This window comes from Haemaphysalis longicornis, unplaced genomic scaffold, assembly GCF_048455015.1.
Source record: "Haemaphysalis longicornis isolate Haplotype H1 unplaced genomic scaffold, Haemaphysalis longicornis Haplotype H1 scaffold_7, whole genome shotgun sequence".
Taxonomy (NCBI): domain Eukaryota; kingdom Metazoa; phylum Arthropoda; class Arachnida; order Ixodida; family Ixodidae; genus Haemaphysalis; species Haemaphysalis longicornis.
Window position 1 is genome coordinate 193,843,430 of NW_027526422.1, and position 21,883 is coordinate 193,865,312.

Below are 21,883 nucleotides of genomic sequence, written 5' to 3' on the forward strand. Positions count from 1 at the left end.
CTGCAGAGCAGTCGCAAAAAGCCGCGTTCTTCTTGAGTGAATAAACCCTATTTTCAAGTGCGCCCGTGCGTCAGCTCGTGCCTGACTGCGCGGACATAACAAATAACGAAATTTCTGAGTGGTGCCTCCCAGACATAACCCTGATGTCCTACCCACTCTTGCTCCCCTCTTACACACTTCTAGCGTGCTGCGGTCCCCCCCTTCTTTCTCCAACCCTCTTGCACTGTCCACAACTTCTCGATTTCAGGTTATTCCCCGTAGCGTTCACCCCGAACAGCAAAGTGGCTTTCATTTTCCAATTCATTCTCCCCTTTGGCTGTTGATGTCAGACGAGAGCCTGCAGTTCGTTTTTCCCGCGTAGCTACCCGTCACTTCATGGGGGGTACGAGTGCCTTTGGTTTACTCGGGCTCTGGCACCGTGCAAGCTGCCAGAACCTCCAGAAAGTTCTTTGAATGGCAGCCAGATGGCTGCACGAGTGCCGGAAATGGGAGACAGAGCACTAACATGCACACTCAGCAGTAACATGCACTAGCTATCCAGATGGTTGATGAACAGACCAAGATTTCTGTGTTCTCCTCGCCCCCAAAAAATACTGAAAATGCGCACTCTAGCCTACGCTGCAAAGACAATCGTTGCTACGTGCTTGGGAATGCCGCTGAAGGTAATGTGAGATGCCAGCGCCGCCGCATGGTGGAAGAGGGCACCATGACGGCCGTCCAACTACAATGGCCAACCGGGCGAGCTGCCGGACATATTTTTAAAGGAGGCACTGTTATCCAGAAAGAATCCCCCCCAACACATCCTTCATCGTCACATCACCCTTGGATCACCCCAGACACTGTGACACACTCTCACCGCAAAAAGAAACCGCAATGGAAATCACAGGGTCGACATATCAAGCGTGCCAACAATAAGTCCACTATAGATCGCACTGCATGCGGGCGCCACTTTGAAGTTTAGTGCACAGAGACTACGTTTCAGCAGGTGATTGGCGGTCAAGTGAGAATTCCGCGCAAATGACCCCATTGAAAGGATGAAGCTCTTCCCATGGTGTTTCCAGAAGCCCCTGGGTGCTTCACCAGAAAAGCTCCAACCAAATCAAAAGAAAGGAACTTGTGCGAGCAAAAAGAATCGCATTCAAAATGAGGAAAGTGCACATGGAAGCATGCGTGCAATTGCATTGCTAATGCAGCGTACACTAACAACGGTCAAGGACGAACCAGCAGCACAAGCCAATGATCCGCAGAAGTAGACATACACCGTATTACTAGAAAGTGTCACCTTTCTGAGAGCTCTTAAAATAAGCTTTAGAAATGTGCCGCTTGTCAAGAGAGGTGGGCACTGTCTGCGTCAGTGTATGCAAGCAGGACGAAGATATCGCACACGTGCTGCTCATAACACTGATCAAGTTTCACCTGTGCAGTGACCAGGTGGGACGTGTGCTGAAATGTGTTTTTTTTTCGCAAGGCCAACTCCATGTGCAGAGTGCTGTTGCGTCACCAGCCGATGCACAAGCAACCGCTGATGCCACACACACATTCCCCATGTGTTCAGGTTTTGGGATGAAGCAAGCAAACATAAGCCAAATACGTAGTGTTTGCTAGAGCCCATGTTTCTACCAACCGCACACTGGCAGTACAGAGTAGCATGAGGCAGACAACATTATAATCATTGCAGGAGATTCAAACATGGAGAGAAGCTGTGCAGAGGGTTAATGAGTGGGTCAAGGTTGGGTGGTTTCCCAGTCAGACGATGAAGACTGATGGCCAAAGCAAACTCTCGACAAAACAAAACCGTCAGAGCCATTCAGCGTCAGCAGAGCAGGTAATCACTGCACATAGGCAACTGGCTGCCATGAGCTGATATAACTGTTAGCGGGGACGAGCAGTAAGCTTTGCCCACTACATTGGCTGTGGTATAATCAGCACAAGACACTTTTACAGACGAACACAGTCAGATTGTCGCATGGACATGCTTCACTTGAAGGCCCAAGCCATGGACCGTGTGGCAATGGTTCTGCACGAGGGCTAGACTGATCCACAAAATGTGATCCTCTTGGGTGGGGCACAAAAGTGGTGTCAGTAAATGAAGGCTTGGGCAAGGCAGGAGTGCTTGGTATCTGCACGTTCTCTCTTCATTCAGATAGGCACAGAAAGCATCTTTTGCGACCTTTTGCGACAGAAAGCATCTTTTGCGACACGACCTTTGCGCCTTGCAGGTAACACACCCGCACTCACCGGGCGGGAAAGTAGCACACCTGCACCCACCTGCCGCACACGTCATTATTATTTCTCTTCCTCCTCCTTTTGTTATCTTTGTGTGTGCTGCCGCGGGTTACTGAGCTATTGGTGCCTTTGTTCGGCACAAGATAAACCCCAGGAGCACTTCTTTATTTTGGGGCTTGTGTTGCTGCGGACCAACCAAGCTTACAAGCCGTATGCATTTGATAGGTGTGTGTTTCAATAGAGTAGCTATGGCGATAACCTTGCACAGGCGGTTCATCCTCGCTCGGCATAAGTGCCACGAAGTAACTGATGCTCGCCAGTCAGTTGCACGAAATTGCTGGATCAGAGAGGCTCTACTAGTGTCATGAGGGCCTTTCCCATCAAGCATGGAGAAATCGGTTTGGATTCAGCGTCAGGGGGCACTACTTGCAACTGGCGCATCAGTAGAGGCGATTTTAAACCTGGGGAACTGGGCGTTAGTGCCCCGAGAGGGGACATCCTCAGTGTGTGGCCCATTTGGGAACAAAACATCGTCATCGTGACAACCCAAGGCCCGAACGTGGCCAATGCCTTGGCGCGGGAATTCACGCTGATGACTGCAAAGGGTGCTCTACCCATGGCGGGGCACGCGAAAATCAACGGAGAGGTCTGCCGCGGTGTGATCCCGGTGCACAAGAAGGAGACCTCCGAGACCCTCAAAACAGCGGTCCAGTGGCAGGAAGGGGAGATGGCCTTCATCCGCAAATTGGGAAAATTGGTAGTGGACCTGTCACCTTCGTGGGCCGCAAGGTGCCACGTATAACAGTGTCGTCACCGTGGTGCGCGAATACAGAAAGACCATCCCGGCGCGCTTCCGTTGCGGAACCATTGGTCATCGGGCTGAACTCTGCCCCACCCCGAACGACAAACGCTGTGGCCACTGCGGCCGAGAAGTGGGAGACACCGCGAACGGCGGTATGGCCCCACATCAATGCAAGCCCACCTGCCTAATCTGCAGTGAGAGTCACCTCACGGGATCTCAATCCTGCACAGGAAAATTCAGGCCAATCCAGCACGTACCCCCGAAATCAACCAAAACCGTCCCCCGAGCCGGCGGTGAAAATAAGCGACGCGGAGCAAGCTGGGCAACGGCGGCGAGCACCAGCCAGCCAGAAAAAAACACAGCAGCAGCTCAAGACAGCACGGGACCAGGGCGCTCCTGCACTCAGCAGCAGTGATTTCCTTGCTCTTGGAAACGGCGGCGGAGCCACGCCATCTCCAGACGCGGCGCCCCAAGCAAAGATAAACAACGTAGGCAGCTGGGTCGGGGTCACCTCTCGCTCCCTTTGCCCTCCTCCCTCTCCCGAACTCAACGAACTTCGCCAAGAGCTAGCGGCGCTCCGGGCAGAAAACGCGAAACTAATAACCAAGATATCTGCAACGGAGGAGGCGAACAAGTCCGCTCCTTTGCCTCTGCTGTCATTACCGTCCCCAGCGGAGATCCCTGCAGTCGAGGCAGAGCCCATGGGCAAAATCCCTCTGCAGGACGAACATCTAAACCTCGATAGTCTGAATACGCGGGTCTTAGCCTTCGAAGGCGGCGTGGTGGGGCTGGCTACTCTTCCCTGCCAAATTGAAGCCCTTAAAAGAAAATAGAAACTCTAACCAACACCATGACTCGCGTGGTCACGAGTAACATTAAGACCTGGCTTCAGGAAGCACACCCCCGCCTCTCGGACGGCGGGTGGGCTCACTCAAAGGTATTAGATCACCTAGCCTAATGCGACCCACTGATCTCAGCGACCATTCCGAGGCTGCCGAACCCCTCCCACTTCAGGGGCTGGGAGCGGTGGTGGTACCCAGCGGGACTCCCTCCCCAAATCAACATGCTGGGAATAACTAAACAGAGGTTTCCCATATCTCGCCACCAAAAACAGCCCTTATCGATAATGCAGTGGAACTGTAGAGGCTTTAAAGACCGCAAGAAAAGGGCTCACTTACACCTCTACCTGGAAACTTGCTAACAACCGTCAACGATAGTCTACCTCCAGGAAACTGGTGCGGCGGTGAAACTGACGGGCTATAACGCTTTCCAACGAGACTCGTTCACCTGCATTCTTGAAACAGAAATCGTACACCGCGCAGGAACTCTATCTCCAACTGAATGTGCCATACTATACTCGTACGTGATGGTTACCGTACTCCCCCTGAAACGCACGGATCCATCCGTAGACGTACTGAACATTTATTGTCCCCCCAAACCCAAAGACACCACTTTCGCAGACATCTTTAGCCCAGCGCTGAAGGTAGCGGGCCGGGACCCTCTCCTTATAGTGGGCGATTTCAACGCCCCATGTAAGCTCTGAGGGTACCACAAGGAAGAGCAGCCAGGTAGAAAGCTAGCGGAGCTCATCTCCACGCTGGGCATCACTTTCCACAAGGACTCAGTCCATCCAACGCGGATCGGTAACTCGGTAAACAGGGACACCTGTCCCGACCTTACCCTCACCAAAAACATTAGACATGCAGACTGGATCAACACCGAGGACACCCTCGGAAGCGACCACTGCATCGTTAACACCATCGCCTACACACGTTCTCCGCAACGCGCCATTGCACAGGCGCGTCTGCCGGACTGGATGGCGTTTAGACAGTCCCTCTCGACACCCACCAGTGTACTCGAAACCAGGTACGCTCGTGGGCCCACACCCTAGTAAAAACACTTCACAAACACGAACAGCAAATTCAGCTGTCGGAAAGGATGGCCGACGTCGACAATCACCTCCTTCACATCTGGGAAGAACGGAAAAGTCTCACCAAGAGACTGAGTCGTCAGAAACATACCCGCAAGCTCAGGCTGAGAATCAGAGCCCTCACCCAGCAGGCGGCCGAGTATGCTGCCCGACTAGCCGATTCTAACTGGGTAGAGCGAGGTAACACTGCAGCAAAGCAAATGTCCAGCCGTAACACGTGGAGGCTTTTACGCAGCCTCATAGATCCCCTCCAGTCAAGGGGCGAGATGCAAAAGCAACTGCACCGAGCATTTCACAACTTTCAAGGAAACTCCACTCAGCTGGCCCAGACGCTCAGGGACAAGTATCTTTGCCAAATACAAGAACCCCGCGGGCGGGAGTATCTACGCAGGCAGGGATGATGCAGAACTGGATCGTCTGTTCTAACTTCATGACCTACGGGCCGGTCTTGCAAAAATGTGCAGAGGCACCGCGCCCGGGCAAGACAAGATTACGGTAAAACTCTTGGCCAATCTCCCGGACCTGGCGTATGAGGCCCTTCTAGAATATATCAACGCCATCTGGAAAGGAGAACATCCCCTCCTTCCGGACTGGAAAACATCGCTCATAACCTTCATCCTGAAGACGGGCAAACCCATGAACACAGACAACCTGCGCCCGATCTCCCTCACATCATGTGTGGGCAAACGGATGGAGGCCATCGTTAGGGATCGTCTTTCCGAATATCTGGAAGAGTGTAATACTTTCGCGGGCACTATGTTTGGCTTCCGACCCCACAAGTCGGCACAAGATGTGCTTCTGCTCCTTAAGCACGAAATCATGGATCTGGTCGAACACCCTAGCAATGACAAGGTTGTCGTCACCTTAGATTTGAAGGGGGCTTTTGACAACGTAAAAAACAGCGTCATCCTCACCCACCTTAGTGAGACCCATTGTGGGAAAAACACTTTCAACTACATTAAAGACTTCTTAACGGACAGCATGGCCCTAGTTCACATACAAGACCAGGAACACGAACCCTACGCATTGGGAACGCGGGGCACGCCACAAGGCACAGTGCTGTACCCCGCTGCTTTTCAACCTCACAATGCTCCATCTCCCCACCCATCTGGCTGAGGTCGAAGGAGAACAGCACACGCTGTACACCGACATTACCATTTCGGCAACACAGGGTAACCTAGGAGAGCTTGAAGAACGTTTGCAAACAGCCGCAAACATACATTGTAAAAAATTTTCCCGCAACTTTACGGTAACAATGACCGCTAACTCTTGATGCCGGTAAGTATCCGTCAAACGAAAAAACGCTACAGAAGCTGTAGTTGCAAGCGACGGCACAATTACCATAAGGCCAGTGAAACGGTGAGAAGCCGTACCACACAAGTACAATTGTGAAGCCGCACTTGAACCTCACGGCAAAAGTTCCATACCAGCATTTACAGGTGCCATGCCGTAGCACCAGCCTACGGAAACACCACCGTGGATGGACATGTACGGTTTCAGAGGCGTTACTCTTAGTTACGTCAATGTTCTGGTATCAAAAGTTAATGGTTGTTTTTACCATAAATTTAAGTGGCTTGTCATGTGGAGAAAAACACAGAAACAATCGCAACTTGAAAAGAAAAGACGGTATGCAAGTGCTAATGTGCAACCCATTTCTTTTACTGCCAGCGAATTCATAACTCCATATCCGCAGCAAAATAAACGATCTGTACAGTAGCCGGGACATACAGGATAATGCCGAACGAGACAGTAGTTCAGAGGAGATAGACATCCCACCAGTAACAACCGAAGAAGTAAGGAAGGCCTTGAAAGAAATGAAAGGGGGCAAAGCACCTGGTGAGGATCAGATAACAGCAGACCTCTTCAAGGTTGGCGGAGAAATTGTACTTGAAAAACTGGCAAACCTGTATACGCAATGCCTAATGACCGCAATGGTACCGGAATCTTGGAAGAACGCGAACATCATCCTAATCCATAAGAAAGGCGACATGAAGGACTTGAAAAATGAAATGGAAACCATTTCTTCACTCTGATTAAGGAAGTAATCGTCACACCTGCACACAATAGCCCTAGATTTCATTTACTGCAAGCTGATAAATTATGTGTGCTGTTCTTTTCTTTGAGCTGCGCGAAAAGCTTTTTAAACTCGATACATAAATTTTTTTTAATTTTCGTTTGAAGGCCACCAGTGAGGCAGAAGATCGAACAACTCTACATTCAAGAGCTTCCGTGGCCTCCAAAAGGAGCGGACTTGAACATTATTGAAAACGTGCGGGGCCTCATGAAGCAGCGACTGGCAAGACAGCAACTACATGGAGCATCACCAGATCTGCCTTGGCGAAGGGTGTGAAGAATGAATGGACGCGACTCCACGGCCTCCCTGAGCACCCTCTATGCCTCGCTGCTGATGTGCGCGCGCAATGTTGTGGAGGTCGGCGGAGTGTTCGCGCCTCAGTATTCCACTTGTGGAGACCGCCGCTAGAGGGCCCAACAGAGAACTTCGCACTCACCATGGCTCCGTAGTTTTTTTTTACTACCTAGTGCCCATTTTACATGCCAATGTCACTTTTCTTTTGCTCGTTCGCGTTGTGAACGCGTCTCTACACATTTTGGGACCAACCTCTAGACCCTGCGACCACCGAAGTGCGAGTTATTGCCTTCTTTTGGCGAATCCCCCAAAGCCGCCTCACTAAGCCTAGGCGAGGCAGCGCCAACACCGAGTCGCTCCCCGCACTCCCCGGCACGGAGAAGCAGCTGGGCGCTCAGGCTGCTTGTGCCGCTGGCACCACGGCTGCCATCGCCTCTTCGGAGCAACGCACGGCTGGCGTTCCCTATACCGAGAAGTTGGTCACATTAGTAGAAGCGAAGTTATCTCTCCTCAGGAACATGCTGACCCGACAGGATGACTACCTTTCTACCACCGAGCCTGCAGCCATGCCCAGCAAAATCACCTCGCCACCCTCACCGCTACCGGTGCAGCCCGCCCAGGCACGGCATCCTCATAACCGTCCGTTGTGCCGTCCCGTACCGGCGCAACGCCCGGGACTCCGCTACCACCGAAAACTGTGCCGAAATATTGACCAGCTCCCCTTCCTAAAGACGACATAAAAATTGTCATCGGCCCTCGAGATGGGCTCAACGTAGCCGATCACACGGGGACTACCCTCTTCAATGCCCTACACCAAGCTACCATCGCAGCACGATGCCTGTGCTCCGGATATTCAGGTCAAGCTACAAGGCAACCTCATTCCACACGTGCCCTTCATACGCATTCTTGGACTCCGAATTTAAGAAAGTGGGGCGACCACCGAAACTGTCCGCACCCTCGAAAACAGGGCCAAACTGCTGATGAGTGTTCCCATCCCATGTACATGAATTTATCAGCAATGTTTGGACCACTTTCGCAACAATATTACTCGACTGCCTCTTCGCCCTGATTTGATCTGTGGGGCTACTCATGCATTGTGTGATCTGATGTGTTTGCAGAAAAATGGACTCGGACTCTTGGCGTCTTCGCCTCAAAAGGCAGCGTAAAAGCCTCGGTCCTTTCAGAAATCCTTCCACAAGCCACAACTCTTGCCAAGAAAGCTGGGCTGTCGACTTTTGGACAAGTAATGGTGCACCCTGGAACCAGTCTCTCTAGAAGCTCTTTGGAACCAAAGGTGCGAGACCTCCATTCTTAATCTGAAGTAATTGCACGGGCTGGTTGATAACCAGATGCTTCTTTTAATTGTGCTGCTACATCCACAGAAATCACCTGCAAGGTTGTGCATCCCCTTGAACTAACGAGGAGCTTGCACTTTATATCAGATTTTACACATCTGGTAAAGCGCATCCGAAATGCATCTGTGCCGAAAGGCCACCAGATCGCAGATGGTCACGTCCATGTTGACGTTATAAGAGAGGCGTGAAAAAGCGACATGGACTCACTGACACTAAAAGTGATGCCACACATCCTGCAAGCACATCTGCAGCCTCTTGATATGATGGAAAGGCCGATTTTTTTCTTTTCTTCGCGTCCCTGCAGACTTGCACTTGAGGGGCAAAATGACAGTGTGTGTGCCTGCCTGAACAATGACATCCAGGCCCTCAAGCCATGAGTTGGCTGGTCTTCTGGACACACTGGAAGAACCTCTTAGTGTAAATCTTACACAAAGCTCTCTCGTTCTTAGCTCCTTAAAACCTGATTGTTTCGTTGTGGGTTCTTTTATAGAACACTGGACTTCGGTTATATGGGGTTAACTGGGTTTATTATAAAGCAGGAAGAGAAAGCTTATACAAGTGACTACATGGCTGCAGAGCAGAAGAGAAAGTGGAAGTGGCGGCCAGGGCGCGGGTGTAACTCGATGCCGTCGTCTGCTCAAGGTTCACCGCGCTCCGCCGCTGGGAGGTAGAGAGGAGTGAAACTCGTGGGGCCTCGTGTTGGGGGCTGTTCCCGCCGGCGGCTTTCATACACCGTGGGTTGGGTCCCGTGGCGCCATCTGTTAGTTCCTCATGTAACACTGATAGAGTGAAAAAATATGCTCACATCACCTCCATCACCTTGGAGGACGCAATGTTTCCCACTTTAGGATACATCGCATGTCCCGAGAACACTGTCAAGGAAGTCATCCACGTTATCCCACCTAACCACTTCGCAGTAGACACACACGCTACAGTGGTGCAGCCCTGCAACCCAACATGGTTGTCGTATGGGCCAACCAACTCGGCACTCGTATCTGTTTCAAGAAGCCGAGTCCCTCACTACTTTGACTATCAGGGTACCATCAACCCTGATACGTACATCCATAAGAACAAGCACTGGACTTGCTCGGCCTGTGGCAAGCTGGGCCATCGCGCCAACGTGTGTCCATATCCTGACCAAGCCTACTGCACTACCTGCAGCCTGGTTAACCCAACAGAAGAGCATGAGTGAATCATCAAGAGACAGAAAACTTGTTATTGAAAAGGCAGAGAGTTTTGCCAGTGTTTAGAATCGCCCACACGAATCGCCTTAGAATTTAGAATCGCCTACAGGCTGGGGGATTGGGGATGTAGGAGAAAAAAAGGCCCTAGAAAAAGGTGGGCAGGAAGAGGGGGGGGGGGGGGGAATAACTGGCGTGGTTTGCTCATCCCACTGGAGATGCATTCTGCCAGCAACGGTGCCACACCCCTTTCGTCCTTTCACAGCAACAGCAGACACGCAGCCGAAACCATGAGCGGAAGGATGAGACCTCCCAAAGTACTCCCCTCACCCCCATTTGCCTGACTTCTCTCCAAGGCTTCCCCGCAACTCCTTTTCCACACTTCACAGTAAGCCTACCACCCTATCAACCGTAAGACAACATGATGTCGTTGTAGCAGTCCTTGAGAACACTGAAAACTCTTGATTTCTGAAATGCCATTTTCAAGGCCTTTCTTGAAAAGCCCTGAATTTTTAAGGGTCGTGGAAAATCCTTGAATCTGTGGCCTCAGCTACGCTTAACCGTTTCAGAATTTTACCGAGTGCCTGGCCACATTCGATGGATGATGCACGTAAGGGTCGGGTTTTCCCGTCAACGTCATTAATGCAGGCAGGAAACGGGGCAGTGGTTTCGCGGACGTAGAGGGCCCCTCTTGCGTACCGGCCCTTAGTGTAATGAACAATTACAGGTGGAGTCGGCAAGATCCTGCTTGGCAAGACAGCCAGGGGATGACAACGGAGGATAGATGCATCGGCAACGGGCAGAGGGCTCTGCAAATCCAAAAAGCGCGTACCAACGCGGGAAGGCAAGCTTAACCCAAGCTTGCTGGGAGTGATCGACAGCACCGGAGTCGTCACAACACCCACGGAGGAGTCACGACTGGGTTGCAGCCAGGCGGAGGAACACCTGCAGGCAGCTGTAAACTCCAGGCAACTAGCTCAGCAGCTGGGAGCGGCCGACAAAAGAAGCGGGTTTTTGCGGTAGCGGAGGAGGCCGGCAGTCATCGCAGACTAACGGACTGTGGGAGTGAACGACACTTTCCCGGCGAAGGCAAAGGATCACTTACAGATATCGCAGACCTGCTGAATCTGGCGGAGAAGTTGGACAGTCGAGCGGAAATAGCCGACGAGGCTGGCAGCCACATCGGATCGACACTGGGCGAGCGCTTTTTGTCTTCCGCTGGGGCGCGATCACTGCCACCCAACAGGAGCCTGTATAATGCATGATCACGCATTTTGCCCACTTGAATCTGGTCAAATGAGTGAAGCCTGTCATGGAAGCGTGGAGGGGCAGAGTCCACCCAAGCCAACGGCACCAGAAGAGCAGACGCAAATCAAACGATTGAAAATTGAACTCAAAATCGCAGATCACCGATGCCTGGCTGAACAGGAGCGACGCCTGGCTTTCGAGCAGCAGATCGAGTTAGAGAAACTAGAATGAGCCGGACACTCGTGGCGAACTTCGGCATTTTCTAAACTACTTCCTTTTCAGAAGCGGAAGTGCCAATATGGCTTGAGTCTGTGGAAAATACGCTCGAGGCATACGCCGCACCGATGGAATTACGGGGCAAAATTATCTTCCCGCTTATAGCGGAAAAAGTTCCCTTTGTGTCAACGCGGCTCACGCCATCCCAGCATAGCGGCTATGAAATGCTCAAAAGGACAGTGCTGGAAAAGATTAAATTGTCAGCTGCAGAATACTAGTGAAGGTTTCTTGGGGCGAGAAAAGAAGCAAGTGAGGGGTGGAGACAATTCACGATGCGACTTCAGAGTTACCTTCATTTCTACCTGGAGGCTAGAAACGTGAAGCCCTTTGAGGAGAGGTGGTCAAGCTGCTCATAGCCGACCAGCTAAAAAATAACCTGGCCAAGTCAGCGCTGCGTTACGTAACCCTTCAAGAAGGGGAAGGCTGGAAGGGGGCCCCAGCTTTGGCAGCCCTACTGCAGACTTTTGAGGGCGCAGAGGGAAGGGACTGCACCACGGTTGCCAGGTTTGGCGATTTCTCGCCATATTGGCTCCTTTTAGCGGCTCCTGGCGCCCGAAAATTCTGACTGGCGCCATGGCGACTTTGTGGCTACTTTTGGCAGTGATTTTCAATATACGAAGGCTTCAAAATGTGGCCTCCAGCCCCGACATGCATAATTGATTTTCGACTCCTGCAAGCACTTCTGCCGCATGAAGCCAGCTCAAGCGACGGTAGATCAAGCACGGCCTTTGTGATCTGAATTTGTATCTCAAACCAAACACGACTTGCAGAAACGCCTTCCGAGCTCAGCGTCACTAGTCCGCATATTGAGAGCGATAAGCCCACAATCGATTCTAGGAGCGCATGCTATGCGGGGACTCAAAACGCTACCAAACAGCCTGTTTTCTTGCTCAGAGCACCGCATCGAGGAACAAGTGAGATACCTGCGACAGGTAGCAAGCGTCAACGCGGATATACCCGCTATTGAGTTCTGGACCACGATGCAGAAATATAAGGATCCGTCGGGTGCAAATCCCATGCAGGACATCGCTGCAGTTGCAATGAAGCTGCTGTTCTTGCCCTTGTCAAATGCAGAAGCGGAACGTGTATTTTCGGCCGTCACATTGACGAAGACGGACTTGAGAAACAGAATTCAACCACGAGCTGCTTGCTGCAATCCTCATTATGAAGTTTGCACTACGCATGAGAGGTGTCACCAGTGCTGAATTTCAAGTGCCGCGAGATATGGTGGAAAAAGTGCGACATTTATCAGTGACATAAGGCAGCTGATTGGTTTCACAGTTATGTTCGATGTTTTGTTCGATTGTTCCTGCTGAGTCGGTGCTGACTTTAAATGCCGCCATAGAAAACCCTTCCAGTTTCCTTAGATTGGGTGGGATCAATAAAAGATACTTGACTTGCACGATGGGTTCTTTATTGGCTAGCAACATCTCTTTATGCAGGTGTGACATTTACCTTGTTCTTGTCAACTTCGATTTGTTCCTGATGTTTTCATAGATGATCGAGACGTACTGCTTTCCCGTACCATGGAAATGAATGAAATGCTGATCGATTGTGCTGATTTTACGAGAATTGTTCGCTTTTTTTCTAAGGAAACCAGCGAAAAATAGCCTTGCCAAAAATTGCGCTTTTTTTTTGGCGACTAACAAAACTTTCAGCTAAAGGTGGCGCCTTTTCTGGCTCCTTTCGACAAATTTCTGGTGCCTTTTCACTCTGAGGACCTGGCAACCCTGCTCGCGGATTTCTGATCTAAGAAGAGGCCACCCACCCTTTTTTTTATCTTTTTTGTGGGCTCAAATAAAAAAATGTTTTTTCCTACTCCTCTCTTTTGCGTTTATTTTTAACCTGCGTACGTGACAGGTTGCTTACAAAAAATTTTTGCTTGGTGTCAAGCTTACAAAGTTTAGGTAGAAGCAAAGGTTCACCCATTGCGTTCCCGTCATGTTCAAAACATGGCATTACGGCAGACATACTTTGACGGAACAAGAAATTCTACAACTTGTGGTTGACAGCGATGCCAAAAGTGACATCTGTGATGATGACGATGTTCTAGTACCAAAACGATGAAAGTGGTACTGATGAAGAGGAGAATGCGTGTTAAGTGGAAGCTCCAATGGATACTTTGCCACTGTTTCCAAAGACGCAAAAGACGGAGGACTGGCGACGGAAGACCGGCAACTGGCAAGATAAAAAGCGGGTAACTATACCCACAACCTTGCACAATGGAGCTAATGTGACCGATTCGGGCAAAAAGGGTCGCAAGAACGGCTTGCCAGTTTTTAAACTGCAAGTTGTACTAGACTACAACCAAGGCATGGGAGGCATTGACCACGAGGACCAACAACCTGCTTCGTTTCCCATCATATAATAATACTTTATTAGCATACATATTCTGGGATACCCAAGCCTGCAAGGGCCGCAGAAGGCAGTGTGCCCATACCAATAGGCCTGCAGGCCCAGCCTGGGTCCCAATGTTCATAGCTATAAGGCTTCAAGAAAATCTTTCACATTATGGACATCGCTGTTTATAACAGCTATGCTTGTAAAAGCAACCGGCAAGCGGCTTCACTACACAGATTGGAAGGTCGATTTCGCAGAGGCCGTTTTCAAAGACACCACTGCGCCCCTTTACCACGGCCGAAGAAACCCGCCCGTCATGGCTGCACCAATGCGCCTGCACGCCGACAAGCGAGCTCATTTTCCTTGTCAGATCCTGCCAAACAAAGTAAAGAAAAATCCGTCAAGGCTTTGTTTAGTTTGCCTGGCACACGGCAAAATGTCCGACAGCCAATGGGAATGCGAGAAACGTTAAGTTACGCTTCACATGCCTCTGTGTTTCAAAGCTTTTCACACACACAAATCATACTTGAACGGTGTAGATTGTTGAACGGTGTAGATTGTTGTACGAAGACTTCCGCGAGCTCCTTCAGAAGACGACGCTCCAGTGTACGGCGGCCGCGACTACGCCGGGGTGACAGCGACCGCACGGAGGGCCGCCTCTACACCACGCTTTACGAGGACGACTGCAGCGAGCGGAGGACAACGGCAAGATCTGCACCATTGCCGTTGCCTGCTGCTCGTGCGTTGCTGCTGACTGTCAAGATAGGGCCTTGGTCCACACGTTGATCGGCTGTCATCGCACTCCCGGAAGCGGAACCTGTTGCGCATGTGACGCGCTTTCCGAGTTCAGCGCCACCGCCCTGCATAAAAGGACTTGCTCGGCTCGGACCCTATGGGATTTGCGGTCACGCACAACACGAGCTAAACGCCTTCACGCTTTGTTATAGGTATGTCATAGCATTTGAACCATTGTTTGTTTTCTAAATCTCTGCCGTGGCTGCTGATCCTCATTTTTGTGGTTATCCGCTTGACATTTGTGTGGTTTATTGAGCCATGGGGATCGACGTAGTTACGTATAGGATCCGTATTGGTGCCTTCAGTAGTAGTCGCAGGGTCAAGTTGTTTACTGCTTGTTGTTCACATTATTTACTGCTGCTCGTTTCCTTTGTATTCTTTGAGTTGTTGAGGGGGCACAAGTTCACTCCAATAAACTTGTTTTTCCTTCAAGAAAGCTGCGTTGTAATTGGCTACGTGACATTTGGTAGGGTGCGGGATACATGCATCCTAAGCCCTCATCAAGTCGACAAGCAAGCCCAACTCGTGTCAGCCGCTGAGAGCGAGGTCTTAAGCCAGTGTTTGGACTGCTTCCGGATAAAGTGAAGAAAGAAGACGTCGTGAAAACCACCATGATCGTCAACGCATGCACCATGCCCAGCGCTTCCAATTCTGCCCTCGTTCTTCAGCAACCCAGGGATCCGCCACTCATTCCACGGGTCACCTTCGGAGGATTCCAAAGACTGGTTGGAGCAAGTCGAACAGATCAGGCTGTTTAACTGATGGGATGACGCGAGACACTCGCGCAAGAGTTCTACCTTGAAGATAGCTCCGTAGAGTCGTGGAACGATTTCAGAACGCAATTTTTAATGACGTTCACCCAGATTGTGCGAAAAGAGCGAGCCGACGTCTTGCTGCAGATGCAGACACAACACCCTAACAAAAGCATTGTTGTGTTCATCGAAGAGATGAAGAGGCTTTTCAGGCGTCCTGACCATTTCATGGCGGAAAAAAAGAAGTTACGTTTCTTAATGCGCAGTCTTACTATTACTAATCTTCGGTAATCTCCAGTGTTCTCGATGGTATTCAACGGTTCGAGAAACGATCACACCAATAGATATAAATGCTCGCAGAGCATATGCCACGACATTCAACTCTAATTACAACCAGTACATTGGACTCAATGTCGCTGACATTACTCCGTACAATCTCACATGCCTCGAACTAATTATTATGCAAGATGATGAGAATTATGACAAAAGGAACGAGAAGCAAAAGAAGAAGAAAGCGATGACCGAAGAAGAGACTATGGTGCTTCAAGTGCTCAAGAATTGGCTGTTCAATATGTCGCGGTTGGTTTGACTTGGAACCAACTTTCCCTTTTCGGAACGCCGATCCAATGTGGCTTGCAACCTTCTGGTTTCGAACGGCGATGACCGTGTCTTTACTTCCGAATGTTTTCGCTGCACGCAGAAAACTGTTGGTGGTTTTGACTTGTTTGAACAATTCACGGAACAGCATTATGGCGTCGTGCGTGGCAAGAACGAGAAAAGGTTTTTAACAAATGAATACTACAAAGTGTTAAAGGCCTTGCGTCAACTGATAAGGCCACCATGTCAATCTATCGACTGTTACATGCCACCAACAAACAATGTGTCTGGTTTGATGACCTTGGAAAATGTGCCTTTGTTGTAAAAAATTAAATGCGTCGCTAATATTTACTTCCTACGTGTTTCTTATTCTTATGCAGGGTAGAGCAATGCACTGGATCCCCCTGGACTTGCCCCATATACGAACTACTTTGCAACAACGAAACACTCGATGGGCTGAGTCTATGTATGAACCGAAGCAGGGAAGGACTCATTGAGAACCCGTGTACGTCGGCGACGTCGGCTCAAATCAGAGGAGGAGTCGATCCAATGGATGTTGCGGACATCAAACGCTTGATTGGGCCTGGATTAGGCCTAGGATTTGTAGACGTTTTGTACCCTTGGTACGAGGATGAGGTATCCTGATCATGCACGGCACATGGTTGTGTCACCCACACATGCACGATGTGTGCCGTAAGCACATTGTCAATATTGCCACTAACCATGCATTGGATTTGTTTATCTTTTGTTTTTACCACCAGGCTGTGTTATCTGTGTGCCAAGTGAAGTGGGTGTTCCATTGTTTATCTTTTTTATGCTGCACGGGTTATCTCCTTTGATAGAGAGAGTATTTCGAACTAATATCACCAGTCTAGAATGATCTTTGACCTACAGTGTCCTCGATTTAATTCAACGGTTCGAGAAACACTCACGCCGAAAGATAAATACCCGCAAAGCAGACGCCGCGGTACTCGATTCGCCGACACCAGTCTGAGCAAGTCACTTTGTTGACTGCTGTTTTGCCGGCTGTGTATTCGCTGAGTTGTTAGGGGAGTGCAAGTTCGCTCCAATAAACTTGTTTTTCCTTCAAGCCAACTTCACCGTCTTTGGCTACGTGACAACTGGTGAAAGTGCGGGGTATGCATGCTCCCTACGCCTTATGGAAGCTGACAAGCCAACCCAAGCCGAGCCAGCCGTCGACTGCAAGGTTTACCGGCTGCATTTGGTCTTCTACCAGAACGAACCAAAAGAAAGACCTCTGCAACCAACAACATGGTGCAACAACCCACTCCTCCCATCGTCCTGCAACAGCACCGGGAACCACCATTGTTTTACGGATCTGCCGGTGAAGACCTCGAGGAGTGGTTGGAGAAAGTGGAGCACGTCCGGACCTTTAACAGGAGGGATGACGAAGGAGCTTTCCGCCATGTTTTCTTGTATTTAGAAGAAACAGCTTGGACTTTGAGAACCATGAAAGCTCCCTAACCGACTGGACTCTTTCAAACCGAGTTCCTCAAAACATTCGCCACCATCGTGCGGACAGAACGAGCCGCACTTTTGTTGGAAACGCGCATGCGACACCCCAACGAAGAAGCCGTGATCATCTTGGAGGAAATGAAGCAACTATTTTACTGCGCAGACCCTGAAAGATGGAAGAAAAGAAACCAAGGTTTCTGATGCGAGGAGTGAAGCAAGAACTCTTTGCTTGCCTTGCCCGCAACCCCCCTAAAACGTTGGCCGCGATGGAGAAGACGCTGGAAATTCCTATCAATGCGCTAGTTTCTGAGACTATCAGTGCCGGGCTATTAGCTCCGATACACTACGAGAGACAATCCGCGCAGTCTTCAGAGAGGAACTGCGGAAACTTTTCCCAACAACGCCGCAACCCCAAGCCGCCTCCATGAGCGAAGTGATCCGGGGAGAAATTCAACATGCTTTGGAAGCTTTTACACCGTTGGAAACACCCCACGGGCCACAAATTATGACCTACACCGCGGCTGTTCACACCCGGCTCCAACTCGTCCTCCAGAGGCCCCGCCGTAAAGCCGTCCACTGTCGCCCGCCAGATCTCCTGTAGTCCAAAACCAGACAGCGAGGAAGACCAACGTGTGGCAAACTCCCGATAATCGTCCGCTTTGCTACCACTGCGGAAAGGCCAAAAACATCTATCGTAGCTGCCCATGCAAGAGACTGACTGTGTGGTTTCTCTGCCAACGCACCTCGACCTCTCTCTGGACAACGACCATATGAGATCGACGAGTATATCTCAAACCAGCCGTAGCCCAGCCAATTTCAACCGTTCGCCATCGCCCCACCCATACCAATCGCCGAGGCGCCATAGCAATGCTGACTTCGCACGTGGAAGGTCCCCCAGCCCACGCGGGGGAAACTAAAAGCAGCAACTTTAGGAGGTGAAGTTGCACAACCGTGGAAAAACGAAAACCCTTTAAGGATGCAACCATTAACCGAAAAACGCGATTCACAACATGCCCTCAGCCCGACGACCCGATCTAACCCTGACGCAACTCCCGAACATGACAGCCACACAGTGCGACATGTACCCAACTTGACAAGCCTGCCACTGAGAGCACGACGACGACGACACGTAGTGCCCGACCGTCAACACGCACAAGCCGAGATGCGACGCCCCGACGCACCCGGAACACGGCTAGGTCAGCTGGTATACCCCCCAGGTAACCGATAATTGCGCCACTAGCGCCAATTTGTCCCCTGGTGCTTGGTAGGTCAAACTGCCCAACTAAACAACAACAAAAAAAATCACTGATGCTGCTATGGCAACGCTTTCGTTGATGCGCGAGGAGGAAACGCCGTGCCGCTTATCGTCTGCTATGGTCTGAACGAGCGCGCCCGTCATGGAGGAAAGAAAAGCTTAGGAGAGGCCCTGACGTCACACCCAGCGCAGCCGGAAACGCCATTTCTGTAAGTCGAATGGCGGACCATTGGCCCTCCATGCCATTGGCGGACTCTTTTTGCCTCTCTCTCTCGGTGCACCTTCTCCGCCTCCTCCGTCCTGTATCGCCTCTCTTGTCGTCTGCATCTGCCAGCGCCGAGCCGGCGGAAATCAGCTGATGGGCAGGTAGAAGGCCGTTTTGCAGCGCGTGACCGTGAACCTAAACGCGCGGTTACACTGTTACACGTCTTCAGTGTGGCCGCAGCAGGTTTGCGAAGCGGCTCGCTCTAACAATGCCGCAATTCTCGGTGCCAGGCTGCAAGTCGCGATCGGTACCCAAGGAATTGGGCGTCACTTTCCACCGGTTAGTGCATCATTCCGCTGACAAGTATTGCTGTACATTGGTGTGCATTCATCCTTTGTTTGCAATCGCCGCCGTTTATAGGTTCCCAAGCGATGGAGAACGCCGCAAACAGTGGGCGAACGCCGTGCGGCTACCGGACTGGAAAGTGCCCAAGTTTGCGTTGCAGTTTCACTGGCAATCCCAGAGATGACTAGTCAATTAAACGGCCGTTCTATATATATAGGTAAGCAGTACTTCATGCAGATTTCACGCTAAAAAATTGTGGAATGTTTTTACCGTTGTTCGCGTGCCTTCGATAGAATTTTTTGCGAAGGAGGAGGAGGAGGAGCAGGAGGAGGAGGTAAAACGTTTTATTGAGTAAAAAGAAATTAGAGGGTGGGTGGCGTCAATAAACTTTTTTTCGCCAAGTTTCAACTTGTCTCAGTGTCAATAAATTCAAGGTGATATCAGTTGAAAACGTTCATACACTAACCTCGCAGTATGAAGCGTTGAAAAGCGAAATCCAGAGCGAGACCACAAAAAGATCCAGATTCCAGATCCAGCACTCTTCCAGTCAACAGACGGACACCTACTAAGGTAATAGGACGATGGAATTATATAAACTGGGAATCTACCTTGTAACAGTTGCAAAAGCACTGCCGCGCATTGCCGGCCTAGCAAACTATATATTGCGGCGGCGATAACCAAAAAATTGAGTTGCGAATCGTTCGGTTGCAAGTCGCCTACGTACTGCACACCGTGTATCACTTCCCGAAAATCTACCAGACGGGTGTCCACGCGTACGACGGGACGGCGCGTTCACGATATCTGCACTTAGGCGCGTCGTGATCGCGACCGGAGCAATAGCTTGACGCGGTACAAGGTGCACTTGCAAGTAGAAATTAAATGACATATTCACCTCGGCGCAGCTGTCGCAACTCGCAGCATCCTTTTCGAGTTCCGCAAGACCACAGCGCAGCAAAGCGAAGCAGCAATCTTCGCAATCGGACGACAAGGCAGGAGCTGCCTCTCCTCCATTACTGGCGAACGGCGGGCGGGCTGTTGCTAGGACGCCGTTGCTAACGCGACTTCCAATGGCCGCCGAAAACACGTGACTTCCTCCACACTTTTGCCAATGCGCGGGGATAGCTGGGGGCCTCTCCTAAGCTTTTTTTTCCTCCATGGCGCCCGTCTTTGTGTGTCGCTTGCATTTTGCTTTTCAGAGAGGGTTGCTGCTGCACATCTTGTTTTCGACAGCTTTCAGTTGATAATTTGTTTGGACTCTCAGCACGTGCAGAAAACATTTTTTGGATATATTTCTTAGTTGAATACGCGTGAGGCAGCACGCCCTGAAGCGTGGCAATTTTGTTTGGGGCAGAAAAAGTAGTAGGCGGGAAATGTGGTTTATTCACTTATTAGAAACGTACGGCAAGCGAAGTTCAAGACATGCCACAAAAACACATAGCTGTGTATCTCGTATAGTAAGTACAAATGTCCGCATTCTGTGTCGGTTACACAAACATAACAGAAATCTTCGTACAATTCGTCGCATACAGAAAATTGCTGCAGTGGTCACGGCGTTCATTTGCTTTACACAATACAATTCTACAGAAACGATGTTTCATAAAAACACGCGTTTGTGAATAATAAAATGATTATTACCTGAGATGACCAGCTCATTTCGCCACCATTAACAACCACTCCATATTCTTATTCTCGCAAACTTGCTAGCCCAAAAAACCCTTTATAGCTCGCGACTGTGTAATTTCGCCATACATCACACTTGGTAACTGGAACAAATACCACCATGGATATCAATAAACACGTAAAAGCGAAACAAATGTTGAGAATACAAACAAGGTACAAAAAATGTGTCCTAGCACAGGTTGAAAAGCGAAGCGCCGTTCGGCCGTCGCGCAGGTAACTCGAACTTCTCGTAACACGGAATGCCAGCGGTCAGCTGCCACGTAAATAATTTTGGGGGGCTTCTTTCGTGCTAATAAGCATTCAGAGAAACTGATCGTCGGAACGCTCTAAAGCCAAACCAGTTCGTCGAAGAAGCATTTAGGCACATTAGGCGAACATAATTTCCAAGCTTTTTTCTCGTGGAAAGAAAATGAAGAGCAACCACTCACCAAACCGATACCAAAGCGAAATTTCCGTCTGCGTGTCCGCTGGCATCAATCGGCCCATGAGAAACTGTCGACAATAGCTTCACATGCTTACAACATTACGGACAAATGCGTTGTACCAAACAAAAAAAAACACTGTAAAGCAACAGCAGAAGATGTTTCGCCCTGCAGCTTTTTTGATAAGGATAGCGCTTGCTTCTTCATAACTTTCACAGAATCAAAAGTGCGCTGACCTGCATGCCGTCCGCTGGGAAGCGAAAAATTTTCGCTGTGTTATTCCTTCCCGAGTTGTCGCACCGCACAGCATCGAAACACGCGTTGTGTCCTTTTCTCAGTTTCTCTGACATTTTGAGCCCGTTAGCAATTGCAGACACCAAAATTTTCACCTTCAAGGCATACTACACAACTTCTACACGTGCACACAGTGAAAGCGGCAGGAGCAGACGGATGGTATGGCAGCAGGAGAGATAAGAGCGAAAGCGCCGCCCGTCGGCGCAACAAATGAAGCGACTAAATCAATAAATAGGGTGCCAAAAAACGAAACAGCCAAGAACACATTTTATTTCTACACACAATGGAATCACTTTACTTTATGGCTGGGTATGTTGAAAAGACAAAGCCACATAT

At 50.2% G+C, this 21,883-nt stretch overlaps 1 protein-coding gene across 1 annotated transcript in view; it reads right to left on the reverse strand.

The window, feature by feature from the left end:
• LOC144147361 (zinc finger FYVE domain-containing protein 21-like) overlaps positions 1-21,883 on the reverse strand; it is a 99,040-nt gene that overhangs the window by 20,287 nt on the left and 56,870 nt on the right. The window lies entirely within an intron of this gene.